Genomic DNA, 19,907 nt, shown 5'->3' with positions numbered 1-19,907 from the left:
TGCTGTGCTAAGACAATAAGGATGAATAATGAAACAGAAGTTGGGTTTCTGATTTCTCACCAGAATAAATCTTTACTTTCCTAGAATGAATAGACTAAGTGGCTTTTACAAACTTAGATAATAGTTTCTAAGTGAAGGAATGAGTGTCAAGAGCTTAGGGTGTTAACTCCGTCTAAGACTTTGAGGAGACCTTTGGAAATATTTATAAAGATAGATTAGAAAAACAGTGAGGCAGTGGTGAAGCCAGCTTTCTGATCTGTCATGTGCACTGCATCTGTCAGGTTAGTTATATTTCAGTGCTGACCCTATAAGTTAAAATAACCCTTAGAAGAATTCTTATTGAGTAACCACAAGTAAGTCTGAGGCAGGTGGTCACCAATGTACCTCTTTGGTAATAAAAAAAAATAATTTAGTGTTGATTCAAAATTATAATTGAGAGTTTGCTTCCCAACTTGGAAAAAATTTCTTTGGCTATTCTTTCTAAATAATTGATTTACTAATTGAGAGTCTTAGTCTGTACAAGTTACTTTCCAAATTGTGGTTGCTGGTAGGAGCTGGGGAGCTCTTTGGCGATATGTCTTTGCTTAAAATAATTCCCAATGTAGGCAGGAGAAACTAACTCACTGTCCCCTTAAGCAACTATATTTAGATTAAAAAGTGAGAAGTATTTGATTCAAATATGACAGCGATTTAAAGAATGTCGGGAATGCCAGTTAGTTCTGTGCAGTTAACCTCCAGGAGGGGCTATGGAAACTGAGGATTTTGAAGATGCCTTCTTGTAAATGACATTACTGCCCACTTAGCAAAGCACACCCAGTGGTCCTGGGCTTTGCCTGCTGCTTGATTAGCTCTTAGAAAGGTATTGCTTTATTTGAGAAAAGTTTGGTATAGCCTTAAGTTTGGATGCTGATAGAAAGGTAAAAGGAAGCCATTTTCTATAGATGGAGGTCGAGTTGATGAGTTATATATGGACTTATAGGTAAATCTCAGTTCTGCTGTCTACTAGTCCTATGGTTTTGGATATATTTTGCCAATTTATGAGGCAGTTTCTTGCTCTGTAAATTGGGTGTAATTAATAATAATAATAATAATAATAATAATAATAATAAATAACCTACTTAGGACTGCTTGGGGAGGTAAAGGGTGGTTTTCTCAGGTGTTCCTCTAGTAGGCATGACATGGATAAAATGTCAGCCCCTTGTCACCGTCAGCACCTGCAGCAGCATGTCTCAGACCTCACACAAGTGCTCCTTTACCTTCTATGTTTTACCCAGGCATTCCTCCAGCAAATTGCTACTAATCCTCTATGGGAAGGAAGTCTCTTACAATGTGGAGTAGCAAGATGAATCACACAGACTTCTACCACTATGGATGCAGGCAACAGGGCCTCATAACTAGAGTCAACATCCCATTGTAGCTGAAGGCACATCAACTTTTATTGAATTCAGTATTAGGAATTTTAGCAGGTGGGATCCAGGTTGGGATAGTAGGTAATTGATGGTATGTTCCTTGGGGTTATATGTTGTCCTGGTCCCTTCCCATTTGTCTATCTCTGTTTCCTGGCTGCCATACCACCATGCTGCCAAACAACATGAGGTAAGCAACTTTATCTGTCTATATGCTCTTGTCCTGTGAGGTACTACTTAGGACTAGTTAATGGAGGAAATCAATCATGAGACTAAACAAGCTATTCCTTCTTCAAATAAATAAACAAATAAATATATGAATACATAAATAAATAATTGCATTCACTCTGCTCCTTTTGTGACCCTCTTAAGGCTCAGGGCTTATGAGTGACAACTTTGGTTTCATTGTCTTGTCTCCCCTATTCAGTTCTTTCTAGGTTCATTTCTCCAGGATGTCACGAATATTAAGAGAAAACATGACAATCAAAAATAATTTTCACTCTAATAAACACAGTGCTTAATAATATTCATTTTGGAGTACAAACACAGAAAAATATCGGGAAAGTAAATGGACACCCTCATTGTGGCGTCTTTTGACTATCATGAAATCTAACTTCGGAAAAAACCTAAGGCTTTTGATAGACAGAATATATGCAGCTAAATTCTGAAGAAGCACACATAGGAGACAAACCAACACTGGTAGCTGATGGGGAGCCAAGTTCTCTAGGGTGATGCATGAAACAGCCCGATGGGGTGAAACAGTTTGGTGAGAACTGAAAAGTTGAATAAAATCGCAAACAAAATGAGCCATGTCTTTACAGAAAAGCCCATTTCCCTTCAAATGTAATATTTCAGGTTTGATACCCCAAAGCATTGCCGCCGTACAACACAGCATCCCATAAAGCAATATCCACCCTTCATTTGGCAGTTCCTAAAATTCACATCTAAAACAAATGTAACACGAGAACTTTTTCTTCAACTAGAAAATTAAAAAAAAAATTGCTTAACTTCATAATAGTTTGAATTGTAGCATTTGGAAGAAAATGAAAGGCACAAAATACTTTTAATTAGTTTAAACACACAAGAAAAAAAATTAATTCCAAACGCTAATCTAACTTTGTTATCTACATCTATCTCACCTCAAGAACAAACACTTTTCCCCCATTGCAGTAGTAAAAATGGGCATGGAATGTCTTTCTCAAAGTTGTTGAAGATGACTACTCAAACACAGAGGTGGACGCTTGCAGCCAACCATTGGACTGACCATGGGGTCCCCAATGGAGGAGTTAGAGAAAGGACTGAAGGAGCTAAAGGCTTTTGCAACCCCATAGGAAGAACAACAATATCAACCGACCAGACCGCCTAGAGCTCCCAGGGACTAAAGCACCAACCAAGAAGGGAGGGACTCATGGCTCCAGCCACATATGTAGCAGAGGATGGCCTTGTTAGGAATCAATGGGAGGAGAGGCCCTTGGTCTTGTGAAGGCTTGATGCCCCAGTGAAGGGGAATTCGAGGGCAGAGAGGGTGAATGGGGGAACACCTCATAGAAGCAGGGGGAGGAGAGACAGGATGGAGATTCTGAAGGGGGATGATGGGAAAGGAAATAACATTTGAAATTTAAATATAGAAAATATTCAATTAAAAAAAGAGTTGGGCACTGAGCCTTACTTACTCTGCAACTGAGTCTAACCATTTAATTGAATTGGGTCAGTTTTCTGTCAACATGAGGATGCTGAGCTAGGCTACTGGTGAAGGTCCTAGAGCATCAAATGATGACTGTTGCTGTGTGGATTTATGGTATCTAATTCCCCCTCTTTGGTACCATAAAGATAATACACATGACAGTTACACAGACATAGATAAGGAATTGTTTTGATCAATGGTTCTCCATGTAGGGACCATGAGTAGCAGGTTTCCAAATATACTAATGTATATCGTTTCAGCTTCATTCTACATAGACACATGCACATAACACAGAATATACTTAGACTGATAGACTAAAGTAAATATCCTTTGCACTGCACTGCCTCTAGTGTTACCGAGTACACAGCAGTCATGCTTGTGGGTTAGTGACACCACTGAGAACATTATTACTTAAAAGGTCAGCAAATATTTTTCAATTTTGTTGGCAAATATAAATGGCTATCTTATACCTTAAAATGTTCTACTATTACAATTTTCCTATATGCCTTCACATGTATTTTTCTCACTAGAAAAGAAAACAACAAAAAACCCTCTAAGTTTCAGAATTACATCTACAGCACAGCTCTGTCCTTAGTTGCTTTAACTTAAACTCTAAGGTTGAGAAACATCCTCTGTAATACCCTGATATTAATATATCATTTGAATGACAAAACTCTGTAATATAAATGTAATTCTTCGAGGTATTTTCTAAGAAAAAAATTTCTCTTCGTAAAACTTGTGCGACATTCAAGAAAGGCTACAAGAACCAGCATTACCTTTTAACATGAGGTAAACATTAAGTAGAAACATTAAAGGAAATATAAATTCTGCCTCAAAAAGAGAAAAAATTTTCTCTTTTGCTTTGAATAATACTGTGTTTTTGCGGGGAGTCCCATTAACAATTCTGCCCTCTAAAAAAAAATTGTCCCTACCTATATGATCGGATCCATTATTTCCGGCATACTCACATGACAATCAAATGTTTTCCCTTACAGTTTCCTGCCTTTGATGATCCTTTCAGGTGTCCCAGAGTCTGAATTGCATCATCCAAGTTACCTAATAAGCCCATTCGATTCCAAATATCCCAGCAGGCTGCTCTTTTCCCATAATGTCGTCCAGATGGCCTTCAACCCACACGAAGCTACTAGAGACACAGTAATATTCCTAAAGTCCTTGTCCTCCACTCCCTCTCCTATGCTCCATTTATTTCCCACACTCTCACTTGCAAAGAAGAGTCAAAGAAAAATCTTTACTCAAATCACAGGTACAAACAGGATTTCAGCTGTCTGTGCTGTATGAAAATAAGTAATTTTCTCCCATAGAAATAATGGGTAGGGGGGAGAAAGATGAATTGGATTATAGGTCACAGACAGCCAATGAGGAAATGAAACAGGTTATTGCATGAATTAAACCAAATAAATGATTTTAAACCTACCAATCAACTATTATATCAAGTGTAGGTGGGTGCCAAGGGATATGTATTCTCATATCATAAATTTACTCTTCACAAACTTAGTAATTCTTTATCATGATAAAGCAGAAAAAAAATCACATTGAGCAGGGTCAGCAGTGAGAGCTGTCTGCCATGGGAATGAGACTGAGAGGTTTGGGCACAAAATCTTGGCACCTGACTCATGACCACAATGCCTTACAGTGAACGCTAGGACACTCAAACCCCTTCCAGATCTGTGTTTCTCTGTGTGAAACAATGTGTCCAGCCAGACATGTTTATGAAAAGTCAGTAGATGATGAATCATACTTAACAAAATCTGGAAGCCTCCAGGGCTTCTGTTCTTTGTCCCTGGTGGGACTTAAAAAGGCAAGTGTTCATGCTGAGGTTTCCAGACAGCAGTGGAGTTCCTTCTCTGGGCCTGTATTCACATCCACTGGTTGAAATGCAGGGTCTTCTGCGAAAGCCAGTATCTAAACTTGCATCAAGTTACAGAGGCTGGGTCCAGAGCAAGGTTGCAGTCATCTTCTCAGTCCTGATCGCGAGAGAGGAAGTGGGAGTGACATTGGAATCCCACAGATGGCCCAATCTTTTCATTTGTTGTTTTTTAAAAAATGTTCCTGAGCTTGAAAAAAAATCAGAAATCAACAATCTCTAACTTTGGCCTATGCTGTGGTTGTTTTTCCAGCCCATTTGTTGACATATAGTTTCCTTGTTAATAATAGACAATTATTTGGCAAAAACAACTAGCAACCTACTTTCCCTCTAGCTCACAAAAAAATAAAAAAAAGATTAAAAAGTTGGGTTTTATACTGAAATGTTTTTACTTCTCTCTAATGAATTACATAGATTTATAGCTAGATCAAAGTTGAAGACATGCTTTTATGACATTCTAGTCTTTAAATATTTCAAGAAATATGTACAGCCTTTCTTGTCTGTCTTTTCTTTAACCTGATCTTTAAAATAAAAATCAAAGCATATATAAACTTATAAGCTGACCTTTTGGAAAGGCCCTTTTGACCGTCCTTGGGATTCCAAGAACATATGACTGCACATTCATGCACGCTTTTCTTTCTGGGCAGCAGGTGCTCTTCTGTTTCTCTCAAAGTGCACCAAACCATTTATACTTTGGTACAGATGGAGGAGGGAAAGGGATGGATACACAAACCCCGAATGACTTATAGATCCTCATCCAGACCTTTGTCCTGTGCCCTGGGAATTTCAGGCCTTTCTCCTCTCCAAACATGTGCTGAGATTAGAGCCTGACCTGAAGTGTAACGCAAGGACCCAAAGTAACAAGCAGAGACCACAGCGAAGCAGACACTTCCCTCTGAACACTACATCCCCCAGGATATGTCTCCAAAGGACTCATGACTGCTCTAGCCAATGCCTTCAGTGTCTACTACCCTCACTCTAATCAGGGTTCATGACTCTCTGCCACCCTATGATGTGTCCATGAAATCAGTGAGTGTAGGCAAAGGCAGTGCATAGCATATTTATCTGAATACTGCCAAATGCTTTCTTCTAACACCCAATAATCTCAGAGGAACATCGAGACTGCCATAGTTCTTGTCCTACTCTCCCAACTTGTAGCATATCTATTGTCCCATTTATATGATCCTCTTTGTTAATGCCTGTTAATTTCACACTCAAATGAAATCTGACAATCTCTCCTAAAAAAAATGAAAAAAAATTCAATCTACTTCTAATACAGTGGTACTCTTTACATTTTCTGATTAACACATTCCCAAAGCCAAATATTTTCTTAAATTTATATTACATACACTATACATTCAGGCACTGTCCTATTATATTAAATTGCACACATATAATGGTAGAAATACAATGTGTCCATTATAAGAAACAGAACTGTAAATCATCAGAAGAAATAAGCATGAAGGTTATCATACCATTTTCCTATCATAGAATCAACTATCACACATAGTGCCTAGAGCAGGCATACTATTTTGGTGACTATATTTTTTAATAAACATTAAAATCAAAACACAGGTTGTCTTAGTTATGGTTTTACTGCTATGAACAGACACTATGACCAAGGCAGCTCTTTTAAGGACAACATTTAATTGGGGCTGGCTTACAGGTTCAGAGGTTCAGTCCATTATCATCAAGGTGGGAGCATGGCAGCATCCAGGCAGACATGATGTAGGAGGAGCTGAGAGTTCTACATCTGAAGGCTCCTAGAAGACTGGCTTCCAGGCAGCTAGGTTTTGGGTCTTAAAGCCCATGCCCATAGTGGCATGCCTACTCCAACAAGGCCACACCTACTCCAACAAGGCCACACCTTCTAATGGTCCCACTCCTTGGACCAAGCATATACAAACCACCACAGAAGTATTGAGTGTCACAGAGGGACTTGTTGATATAACAAAGAGAAGGACTGTCTAAAGCTCAAAGAAAACCTAACTATTCTCATTCTTAGGTCATTAGCTTACTGACTAACTTTTGCTGAGAAGGTGAAAAGGTCGGTGGTCACCAAGCCAGACTGGGGGTCCTACACTTGCTTCTTCCAAATAGATCATGTTAAGAAACCCAGGTGTTAATGAGTCTGCTGCTGGGGTTTTAAAGAGCAGCCAGCTGCAGTAGTTGGTCCAAGGAGAGCTTCCATTTTGCCAAGACTAGAATTGATGATGAGATCCAGAGAACAATATACCAAATGATGTATTTCATAAAACTTACAGGTTTATAAACTGACTGCAGTTACTTGGGCTTTTGGTTTTGTGTGTATGTTTGTGTTCAATCATAATCTGAAAGTCCCTTCCTCTCTATCAAAAAGATAGTGAATGCACAGTGGAAGAGTCCAAAGATATGTGTCAAATAATCGGTGACTCTGTTGGTTTTGGTATAATAAAAAGGGTCAAATGCATATTATTTTATAATACTGCCTGTCTATATGATTTAGAAATTGTACTGCATATGTGTTAGTATAGTATATACATACATGTACATGTGGATATACACATGTACATGTGCACAAACATTACACACACTCATACACATGCCTTGCACACATACACAGATTTAGTAGTAGAGTCAGATACTAATCCCAGCTGTGGTTCTGGTACTCACTTTCCTGAAGAAGCTCCAGATGTCATCTTACATTTTGATCATGCACCTCTGTCTTTTTGTGTCTTAAAATTGGAATTTGCAGCAAGTGCAGTCAAGTGAGTCCAATCAAAGTGTTCCCGGGATAATCCTTCTAAATCATGGGAAGATACTCATTCTATCTTTTATACTTTGCACAAATTGTTATAATCCTTTTGTCTTTTGCCTTTTAATGGAGGGAAATTATTATGAGATAGAGCTAAGAGAGATAGCTTTTACATAAAATGATCACTTCGAAGTCTTGCTCCTTGGCATCCTGAGATGACATGTTGAACTTTCAAGGGTTGAAGTAGAAAAGTACAAAGACTTGTTCCCAAACCTGAACATTAGGATGCCATGTGCACTCTTCTGGTTATGTGGAGTGAGTTTTGCTTCTTCTGCATCCACAGGACAACTTCCATCTTTGAGATTTCCACCCACCTCTCACTTTATGTATACCCACCACTTCATGTATGAGTACCACAGTGGAGATCTATTATCTTTCCAGTTATTTATTCATTCTTCTTCCTGTGCTTTACTTTTAGCTGCCCTTTATTTATATTGAATTTATTAATTATTGACATGGTTAATCTGCTAAATTATTCCACTGTTATATTAAGTATTTCCAGAGTCAAAGAGTTCCCAAAATTGTCTGAAACAAGTAGGATTTTACTATTATAGAGATAGTAGCATTTATGTATGGAACACTTACTAAGTGCTGGGCAGTATCCCAAAATTTTGTTTATAGTGATCTATATTTTAACCTTATGAATTATGTGATATAATTAATTTTATTCATAAAGTCATGACACTGTCTATATATTTAGTATATTTAGAGATAGTAGTAAATTATAGAGTAGCTAATTTTCTATATCACTCAGCTAAATATCTGTTAAATAGTATCTCACAGAATATGTTTTATAGCTGCTTTTATTTTCATGTTCATTGTGTTCCCAAAAAACCTGTTTGCAGTGTCCTGCACTTAAGACTGAGGGACCCTGCCCCCAGTTGATTCTGATTGGTAAATAAGATGCCAACAGCCAATGGCTGGGCAGGACAGACAGAGGCAGGACCTTTAAGATTCTGGGGCAAGGGCTAGAGCAAGAAGGGAGAGCCACTACGCCTGGGAAAGAAGAGAGACATCATGCTTGAGAGACGCAGAAGACAGAGACAATAGCCCATAGCGGCCCAGGATCGCATCCCGAGAAGGCTGCAATTCTGGGTCTGGGCAGCCAAGATGGAATATAGGCTTAAGTAAGTAATAACTAGGGAATTTCGGAAGGTGGATCGGCCATGTGTAGATTAGGAAGTTACCCAACCATTGAGCTGATTTAGGCATATCAAAATATAAATGCTGTGTGTGTTTGTGTGTGTGTGTGTGTGTGTGTGTGTGTGTGTGTGTATGTGTGTAAGAGAGAGAAGGAGGGAGGGAAGAAGGGAGGGAGAAAGAGGGAGAGAGAAAGGGAGGGAGGGAGGGAGGGAGGGAGGGAGAGAGAGAAATTTGGAAACATATAGCACTGAGGCAGGTAGCAGGAACGCACAGCTGCCACAGGGACCAACTAAGTAGCTTTAGTTGGGTACTACTGCAATCTTTTATTTGAATTTTCCAACAGTCTTAACTACAATGCAATTCTTTTTTTTTTTTTTTTTTTTTTTTTTTTTTTTTTTTTTTTTTTTTTTGGTTTTTTCGAGACAGGGTTTCTCTGTGTAGCCCTGGCTGTCCTGGAACTCACTCTGTAGACCAGCCTGGCCTCGAACTCAGAAATCCACCTGTCTCTGCCTCCCAAGTGCTGGGATTAAAGGCGTGCGCCACCACTGCCCGGCCTACAATGCAATTCTTATGTTATTACCTGAGATACTACTCTTACAAATTGGATGAGTTTCTTAAAATGTATACATTCAGATAGGGATGTAGCTTACCAGTAGAAAGTTTGCCTACCATGTAAAAGGCCTTGGGTTTGATCTTTAACATCAAAAATAGAGTGTCCATGCTGTAAGCATGTGAGTAGATGTCACTGAACCTACCAAGGTGCCATCCAGACCTGTATGCGTACTGACAGGCATTCTCTTGATGACTGCCATCCACTATACCTATCAGAGCAAAGAAATTTGTCAGTAAATTGATGGCTTCCTGCTGGGTTGCAAATAATAAAATGGGTTACATGCAAATAATTTTGCTATAATGCTTCAGTAGTAAATTGACAACTTACATAATGAACCAGTAGAAAGGCATTAAACCTTTTAAAAATGATATGAAGTGAAGGGACTTGATGAGAGGGAAATGAAATGAAGAAAAATATTTTGATATATTTATAAAAATGACATAGTGCAATTGTTTAAAATGGTAACAAACACTAGCTTCCTTCTGAATCCTGTATTGCTTTGTTCCTGAAATTAAAAGAAACAATGGTAATTTTTGGAGATTTGGAAAAGAAATTGAACAAAGAACTAAGATTTCTTAAATAATATAATATAATACAATATAATAGTTTTATATGTTATGTTTAAGTTAAATAATACTTATAAAGTACTCTTAATAGTGTCTAACTATACATCTTAAGAATCTGTAAAGTTTAAGAAAATTGTTCTCGTCTTAACCCATACTTTGTTAATGATATCCAAGTTTCAAGTTACGGACTTTGAACACTTTCCTATAAATAGGCTTTTATTTTGCTTATCAATGTATCATGAAATATATTAACTTAATTGCTTTATTCAAACTTTAAGATCTATAAGAACATATTCAATGAAAGATCCTCTTCCTACCTTCCCAAGGACTAGATAGATTGCAGGAGCCCCCATGTAGAAACATCATTTCCTGTTATTTAAACAGTCAGAGGACAACAGTCACACATACAGGGCACACTGATGAACACACAGACACACACATACATGGAGACACACATGGACACACACATACACGTAGACACACACATATGAACATACACACAGAAACACAGAAACACACACATATTTGTATTTTATATCTTTTTAAAATTAGGACACACCACATCCATTTTCTATCTATAATTATAACTAACATTTTATTGGTCATATTTTAAAGAAATTTCTAGGCTATTCTTGTTAATTTTCATATGAATTATACAACCAACTTGTCAAGTGTGGTGATGGGTAAAAGATGTGGTATTTTTATCAAGATCATGTTGAATTTATAAATAAACTCAGGGAAGATTAGCATGCTAATGATGCTGAGGTTTTCCATCCAAGAACATGCTAAGCCTCTCCATTTGTTCAGCGGTTTTATGGTGTCCACATGTTTTATATTTTTTTTTGTAAATTAATCTATATAATCTACCATTTATTATGTTAAAGGAAGTGTTTTCTCTCAGCATTTCTTTTAACTTGTTGCTTGTTGATGGAAAATATTTTTGCATCTGCATATTAATTTCCTAATATTTTTACTATTTTAATAACATTTACGTATTTCCTTGGTTAAGGTAAATTGTCTTATTTTAAAGATAATGAAAAATTTCCATTTTCACATTATCACTTTTTTCTAATTACAATGGTTTGTTTGCCTAGCTATAGCAAACTCTGATAGTGGGCATCCTTTGCTTGTTTCCAACATAAAAAGTGATATTTATACATTTGATGAGCTTTGTGGTATGACTTTCTATGTTACTAAATATTGTAAAATCAAGAGTGAGTATTACATTGTGAAACAAGCCTTTTAAGTATCTATGAAATAATTACAAAAATTTCCTTGCTTGGTATTATATGTCATTATGCTGAACAGTTTTGAGATGTGATTTTCTTTGAATATCATGCTGAAGCCAGATCCTAGTAGTCTTTAAGTTTTAGAACGAGCCAGAGGGATTTTGGCCGAGAACAGTAATTAACAACTGGATTGCTTTTATGACAAATAGAGAGCTTGGAAATAAAATAACATAATATGATCAATGGATAGTAATGTGCTCCCAGCCTACACCACAGACTTCAGACACTGGGAAGATTCAGGGACTAACGGAGCATGCCTGACATCTCTGTAATTGCTGGGCTAAAGCAGGAGGACTGCCATGAATTTGAGGAGACTCTAGTCTACATAAACAACCCGTCTCAAAAACAAAACAAACAAAAACCTAACAACAACAAAACAAGCCAACCAATCAAATCTCTATGAAGCTATGAGCCATGTCTGCATGTCCAAAGCTAAGATCTGTGCGCTCACTTTCTTCCTTCCTGCCTCACCCTGGCTTTGCTATTACTGATGCTTTACAGTGTGGTTCCTTTTAAAATATATTTTGGAATTTTCTTTTTACCTACATTCTAAAAATTAGTTTAAGCAACACTGCAATCATTTAATTATTAGAGAAGTTGGGTGGCAGTCCCCTGGGAATCCACACACAGACAACTGGTCTTGTTTTTATTTGTTCTATGGAATATTCCTGAAAGAAATTTTATGACTCTTCTAGAATAAAGCACAATAAAATATTCTATCTATATTTTAAAACATATTTTGCAGGCCACTCAGCAGTCAGAAAGACTAGTGTTTCTTTTGGTACATTTTTCTTCTGTATCTACTTTTATCTGAAAAACCTTAGGTAAAGGCTTAAATACTGAACTTTTTACATACAGTTTTTCTCATTCATTAAATTTTACTTTGTTTTTCTTATTCCTTGTATTTCTGTTGTCCCTTCTTGCCATCTGGTAGCTTTTGCCATATAAGAAGGTAAGGCTATGTGTTGGACTTGAACATTGTTTCAACTAGATCCCATCAGTTAAGAAAACGCTGTTCTTTTCTAAAATGCATTCTGAAATTTTGGTTTAAATTTTCTCAAGTTAATGTCTTACTCAAGTTAAGACATTTTTCTCTAGGGCCTAGCAAATTTTATTTTCTGTTTTCCCATAATTTTAGTTTTCTTGCCTTGTGAGCCTGTTGTGTTTTGCTGTTTGTGTATGTGTGCAGGTGTGTTTCTTTGGTTGCTTAAAGCAGCAAGAGGTTAAGAGTACATGACTATTAGGAAACAATATCTAGAATTGCAAGGTTTATATTTTACCCCTCATATAATGAGTTGAATAACTGTTGTTTCTGTTTTTTCTTTGCATATCATAATTTTTCATGTTGATACTCCGGTATTAGTGGATAGAAAATTATAACAATTATATCTTCCTCTCAGATTTCATTCTTCAGTGTTACAAGGTTTTTCTTGTCTTAAGTACTTCCTGTGTCCTCGGCTCTTCCTTGGTCCTCAGTGCCATGTCACCACCCATCACTGTTGTTTACATTTGGATGTACACACATTGTTAACATGTTCTTGCCAATTATTTTATATCAGGCTCTTCTGTCTTATCTACAACCTGGTGATATGTGTCCATGTCTAGGGATACTGAAAGCGAAAGGATCATGCTACTAGCACCAAGTAAGATTAATCGTGAGCTATTGCTAAACACAGGACATAATGCACAGGGCAGCACAATTGTCAACTGACCAACAACTTTCTAATTAAAAATGCTAAGAACGGTGGGTTCAAACTCTGCCATACAGAATGGTTGTGCCCTGTGATAAAAGCTTGAATGAGCAGGGTTTTAATCATCAAGTTTGGATGACATTCTGGGATGTCCAGTGTTTTGACTTTGCAGAATTCCTTTGTGGTCTACAAATGTCCTGAGCTATATGCGTAACTACCTGTGTTGCATGTGGTTCTTGGGTGCAGGTTAGACACTTCCACCGTTTCCTTGAGGAACATGTTTCCTCTTATTTGTGTCAAAGTATTTTACATTTTGTTACAGGTTTTTAGGGTTTTTTTTTTCCTTCATGAGGTGTTTTTATACATTTATAGTTCTAAATATTTAAGAATGAGATTTAGTGATTGTAGCTATACCACTGTGTACTACTATCCATTGGCCTCTAATTTTGAGAGCATTTATATGATATGTTTATACTTTGAGCGATAAGAACTATGTTATTCCATTTACAAATCTCATGCTCGGGTGGTAAAGCACTTGCCTTGCAAGTACAAAGGCTCGAATTTGAACTTCCAAAGGCTCATAAAAAAATTAGGAGAGCCTAAGACTGCAGTCCCAAATGCTGAGGACATTAAGACAGATTTTTGGGACTAACTGGTCAGCCATCCTCACCTAACTGGTGAGTTCCAGGCCAGTGAGACATCTTATTTACAAAAGAACAAAGAATGGATGACATCTGAGGTGGAACACTATACATTTCATACACACACACACACGGGTGTACACACAAACACACACACATACATATACACATACACACACATACACCTACACACATATACACATACACACACATACACATACACACAAAGGCATACACACACAAAGGCAAACACACAGAGGTCCACACACAAACAGATATACACATACTCATGCAAACATACAAACACATACACTCCCATACACAGAAGCTGATAGTCAAATCTAAGGCATAATACATGGTAGGCAAGTTCTCTCCCCTTCTGCTACATCCCCAGCCATGTTTTTTATCTTCATTTTTGTAATAACCAGTGATTATGTTTTTATAAGTTAATTTATCAGCAGATTATCATCAACTTGCAAACATACCTCTTTTAACCTCCATTTGACTTTTTATCATTGTTTTGTTTGTATATTATTTTTACAAGGATGTACTTGGCAGAAAAGAAAGGAAAAAAAGAGAGAGAGAGACAGAGAGAGAGAGGAGCAAACAGAGACAGACAGAGAGAGACAGAGGGAGGACAAGACTAAAAGTCTCAGCCCTCATCCAGATGCAACTTTTCAGGGTGTGGTTTGTGTGCGTGGTGAAGCCGAAAGCCTCTGCCAGGAGAGCAGCCATGTTTTGAGCTCCTCCTGCGAGCTCTGTCAGAGTTCCAGTGTGTCCACGGAAGGTCACTGCTGTTTGAGGTGATTGAAACAGCCTATTGTCTTGGTCCTTCGTTCATATTTTCTCTATATGCTCTATAAACTTAATTGTCTTATCTGTGGGAGCTAAAGTTTGCTGTGGCAAAGTTTGGAACCAGCCTGATTTTTAATCCATTATAAATGTGTCAATGATTTTTTTGCTTTTGCTTTTTTTTTTTTTTTTTTTTCCCTTTCTGCTTCAAGCCTGCACTTTTGTGAGGATGTGTTTGGTGTTTATTGCCTAAAATGGGCCAAGGGTTCTGGGATGTGTGCCCCTTTAACGCATAGATTTATTTGTTTCCTTTGAAGCAAATTTCATCAAATTGTTAATCTTAATTAATCACTGCATTAGTACCAGGTTTTCTTCCATACGGAATTCAAATAAGCATATGGGACCCGGGCCCTCATTACCTTTCTGCTTAGTTCATTTCCTTTGCCGTCTTCTTTGCTCCCCTCTGTGCTGCGGGCAGTGGTCTCACAGTACTTTCCTGGGTTTCAGTTCCGTGTTACTTTTCTTCCGCTTCCCCCCTGAGTTCTCTCAGCTCACTTTTCATTCCTTCCACCACGTTTTCATCTCCTGAATTTTTCCATCGCATCTCTTCAGATTTGCTCTTAAAAGTAAAAATAAGGACACGGGGACCAGCCGCAACCCTCCTGCTTTCGTGTACCTTCTACGGGTCCGTGTCCTACTATTTCCGTGTGGCAAAGGCTCCATTGGGAGATGCTACTTTTTCCTCCTTTTAAGATAGTGTCTCTGTAGCGACACTTTCTTGGTTTTTTACTGTTGCGTTTGTGTGACTTGGTTTTCTGGAAAGCTGTCTATCATGGAGAAGGCAGGTGTAATTACACTGGCATGTCCAGCAAATACTATCCTGCTAGAGACATATACTACCACTGGCTATTTATAATCTTTGAGCAGCCTCTTCCACTATGATCTTGGAACTTCTGTGGGAGGGAATATCTTGGAGATGATCCATTTAGAGCTGAACACTCCACTACCTCTGACTGCCATCATGCTGACCTTCTGGTGTCTCCCTGGCCGGCTAGTATGCACAGGGAGCTCTTCTCAGGTACAAACATGAGGCTTCCAAGAATAAGCTCTGCCTATGGCTCTGACTGCCCTGAAGCCCTGGGCCTGCCCAGTTCCTGACATGGCCGGCCATTTCTTCACTTTCTTTGCAACTTTCTCTCTCCACTTGGGTCTCTGAAACAGGAAGCAGAATCCTGTTGAGGAGTCACAGAACCTGGGAAACAGGATCTAGCTCTGGCTTTTGAACTCCCCCACATGATATATGTGCAAATTCATTTCCTGGGGTAGGCCCTGCAAACAGCCCCTAGTGTGCACTCTAGTTAAACCATACAAATACAATAGAACTTTTATTTTCTCCTTGCTATGTTGCTTTTACAAGGGTATCTAAGGTGGTGGAGGAAGCACACTGAGTCTCTGGACACATGATCCCAGCATAAGTCTGTTTTCTTGACCATTCCTTGAGACCTCTGTTTTTCTATTGGTACTGTATTTTCCTCTTTGATTCATTTACTGTTCATACCTGGGTATAATGCTTTTGAATCAAATCTGCCTTACAGTTCTTCTTTCATTTTTCCCCTATCTTCCACCTCCTTCCTCTTCCAACTTAATGAGTGTTCTCTCTCTCTCTCTCTCTCTCTCTCTCTCTCTCTCTCTCGCTCTCGCTCTCGCTCTCTCTCTCTCATCAACTTAGTGTTGCTTGAATGTGTGTGGGTGTAGGAGAGAGGTTCCTACATGGATCCTCTCAGGGCCTGCTCCCCTTAAGGAAGTCTCCTCCTACTCCAGCATCCATCAATTGCCAATAGCTCCTGAGATAGGATATGACCCCCCCCCCCATCAATGCTAGGATTTTGTCAGCTTGTTGTGTGTATTTGGTTCATGCAGTCACAGCTGCTGTGACTTCAAGTGTGTCATTACACTGGCTTGTCCAGCAAATACTATCCTGCTAGAGACATAAACTGCCACTGGCTATTTATAATCTTTGAGCCTCCTCTTCCACTATGATCTTAGAACTTCCATGGGAGGGAATATCTTGGAGATAATTCATTTAGAGCCGAACACCCCACGACCTCTGACTGCCATCACGCTGACCTTCTGGTGTGGGCGTCTGTATACTCGCAGTCTACTGCAAACACTAGTTTCTCTTAGGGTCTGAGAGCTATCCACCAGTGCAATAGTGGCATGAACGTTAGAGGGGTGGCCACACACTTCTTGATTTGATCTAAAGCCTGCTCCATGAGAAAGAACTCATGCCAAAGAATCCATGGCTGGTTGGTACTTGGGCCCTACAGGAGGACCTAGTCCTAGCACTGCATTAAACAGGCACGGTTATGTGATAGCATCTTATCTTTCACGAATGTTGGAAATATTTATCTGGAATTCAGTTTTTTGCAGGGCTGTAGATTGAAGCAGGATCTCTTTCTTGTTAGGCAGGCACCATGACTCTGAGCCATTTCCTCAGGCACATCTGTGAGGAGGGATTTTTCATAAATGCTTGGAATAAACCAAAATTCAATTATCATACTATCAAATTCATTTCATTTTTCTATGTCCTCTTTGCTTTTAATACTGAAATAGTTTTTACTATACTTTTGTCTATAAATGATAACACAAATTCCATAGAGATAGTTATTATTGGCTCATTTTTTAGATTTAACTTTTTAATGGATATATGTTCATAAATATATGTTCATGTATTGTAAAAAAAATAGATAATTAAATTAAATTTAATTATTTGGGACAAATTTTTGCATTAATTATCCACTTTATTTTAATTATCCATAAAATTAAATACCTTTAATTAGATATTTATATGAAGCTTAATTTCTATACTTACATGCTATTATACCTTGTCCATTTAATTCTATATCATCCTCCTTTTTATTATAATGTTATGTGTTTCCTATACCTTTACCATATCACCTTTTTTCCTCAAAAAATATTACCCTTCTATGTTATCATTTTTCCTGAAAATATATACTCAATTTGGAGATACTCATTCTATATCTATTGTATATCTTCATTGTGTAAAGAAATAAATATAGATTAAAATAAATGCATAAGAAAACACACATGACAGGGAAAATTAGATTATATTTTGAAACACCAGCTACTTTCTCAATTGCATGGAAATTTAAAATAAAAAAATAACAAATGTTTTGAGCAGATTTTCCTCTCCCTCCCTCTATTAGGCTTCATCCAAATCACAAAATTTTTACATCTCTTGCTATTGATACTCATAAGTAGTGGAGGAGAAAGTTTTTTTTTTTAAACAAAATTTGTTTTTAATTTCTTTATATTTTCTAAATTGGTTAAGTTTTTTTTCAAATACATTCTAATGATAGTTTGTATACCAAAGGGTATTTAACTCATGAGTAAATCACTCTCTGAACAAGCCTGAGGACCTGAGCTTGAGCCCCAGAACTCATATAAAGGCAGAAGGAGAGAGCTGACTGCACAGAACTGTCTCTCCCCACGTGCTCACTGTGACCTATGTTCTCATGCACACCACACAGACGTGCACATACAATAATGATAAAGTCAACATTTAAAGAATTAAACAGCACAGGTGACGAGGTGACATGAACTAAGGAAGCAAGTGGATAAATAAAGGCAGAGAGAGTGAGAACTTAGCATGTAACAAGCAATTTTAAATTTTGTGATGTAATACTATATACATCATAATACATTATTCCTGAGATAAATAACAGCCATAAACCAGCAACAACACTTAAGGTAGTAATTCACTGAGAATTTGATAAATAAATGAGAGCATTTATTTTTTGTCCAGCATTGTACAGGGTTCAAACAGCACTTCCTCAAATTTCTCACGAATGGTATAATACAGAAAGCTTCATGACCTCAACAACCTACACTGTGGATGGGTTGAAAGTCTGACTGAAGTGAAACTCGCAAAAGGGCTCACATGCTGCTTAATCTGTCCTGAAGACTCTTCTCCTGGCCACTGCGCACCCCAGAGGGACTTCTCAAAAAGACTGTCTCAGAGACCTGGATACCATGCAGACAAAGTGGCCCTAACTTTATTTTCTGTATGTTTCCAGAAGGTTCTGCAGACCACCAACTCTTTGACAATCTTCCTTTCCTAATGGGGCATGTATGTGAGGAGAAAAGATTGATAAAGGCTCTTTATCAAGTCAGACAACCCATGAGCCATCCAGCCAAAGTTCAAATCTATGTATTAACTAGAGTGTTAAGCTCAGTCCTACACTCTTAATGAGCCTGGTTTTACCAGAAAAGAAATCACAACACCGTGTTCACAGGAAGCTTACACTCCAGACAAGGGGAAGCCAGAAAACAATAAACAGCAAATCAGGCAGTGAATTGAATATACAACAGAGAAAGAACCAGAATTAGGGTGAGTAGGAAGCTTGAACAGACTAGAGAGAGTTCTACCAGGCAGCTGTTATAGTAGACAGCAGGAAACCCATTCAAATGTTGAATGTTTCCTAAAGGGCAGAGGAACTCTGAGCTTTGCTAATGTCCTGCCTGGCACCTGTGTTTAATCATATCATCATCATCATGATCATCATCATCATCATCATCATCATCATCATCCTTCTCTTCTTTATAATCAACAGCAATGATTATAGATTATTTATTAAGTAAATTATGATATGCTAGGCACTATAGAGGCAATAATTTCATGAACGTTTACTTAGCATTTATTTTATAATTTCCTATTTATTTTTAATTGATACTCTTGAGTGAAGTTGCTATGCTCATGCTAAGAGGAAAAAGGAGGTCCTTCTGAGGCTTCCCTTCTATGTGTCCCAGGGGCTGCACGATGCTAGGCCCCCAGCACAGTGCCCACAATGTACAGATACTCAGAACACATTTGCTGACAACTGAAAAACAAATACAGATTCATAGAAAAACAGTGTGATCACCAAAAATATGGATGGAAAAAATCAAATGGCAGGGGCGCCTGTGTGCACAACACCAGGAAAGCTGTGGGAAGACTGGCAAGTGGGCCTCAGCGGGAAAACAAAGCAGACACATCAAGGCAGACTCCCACTCTCGTCCTGTTACCATCCTCTCTCCTTCCTCTCTCCCCAGCCCCACCCCCTCAGAGGGTCCTCTTGCCAAGGAGGCTGCTTGATCAGTTCCGAGCAGCCTGTGTTCCCCCATCATTGATAAATGGAGGTGTTTTGTGATCACCTTCTAAATCACAGCATGAAAATGCTTCCAGTCAGGTTAGGGGGAAGATGGGATAGGTTTAAGAAGCCCGAGTACCTTGAAAATAAAGAATACCTCTTGCCAAACGACAAGGATAATTTCTTTTAGCATAATTGCCTGCCTAGGTATTAACCATGAAATTACAGAAGGAAAGAACCAGCACCAATAACA

The 19,907-nt window shown here is 38.2% G+C and overlaps 1 long non-coding RNA gene across 3 annotated transcripts in view; it reads right to left on the bottom strand.

Moving 5' to 3' along the window:
* The window catches only part of LOC143443026 (uncharacterized), a 526,104-nt gene that overhangs the window by 195,482 nt on the left and 310,715 nt on the right, over positions 1-19,907 (bottom strand). The gene's annotated exons all lie outside the window — the stretch shown is intronic.

This window comes from Arvicanthis niloticus, chromosome 7 (assembly GCF_011762505.2).
Source record: "Arvicanthis niloticus isolate mArvNil1 chromosome 7, mArvNil1.pat.X, whole genome shotgun sequence".
NCBI lineage: Eukaryota > Metazoa > Chordata > Mammalia > Rodentia > Muridae > Arvicanthis > Arvicanthis niloticus.
This window is presented reverse-complemented; position numbering and strand designations above follow the sequence as displayed.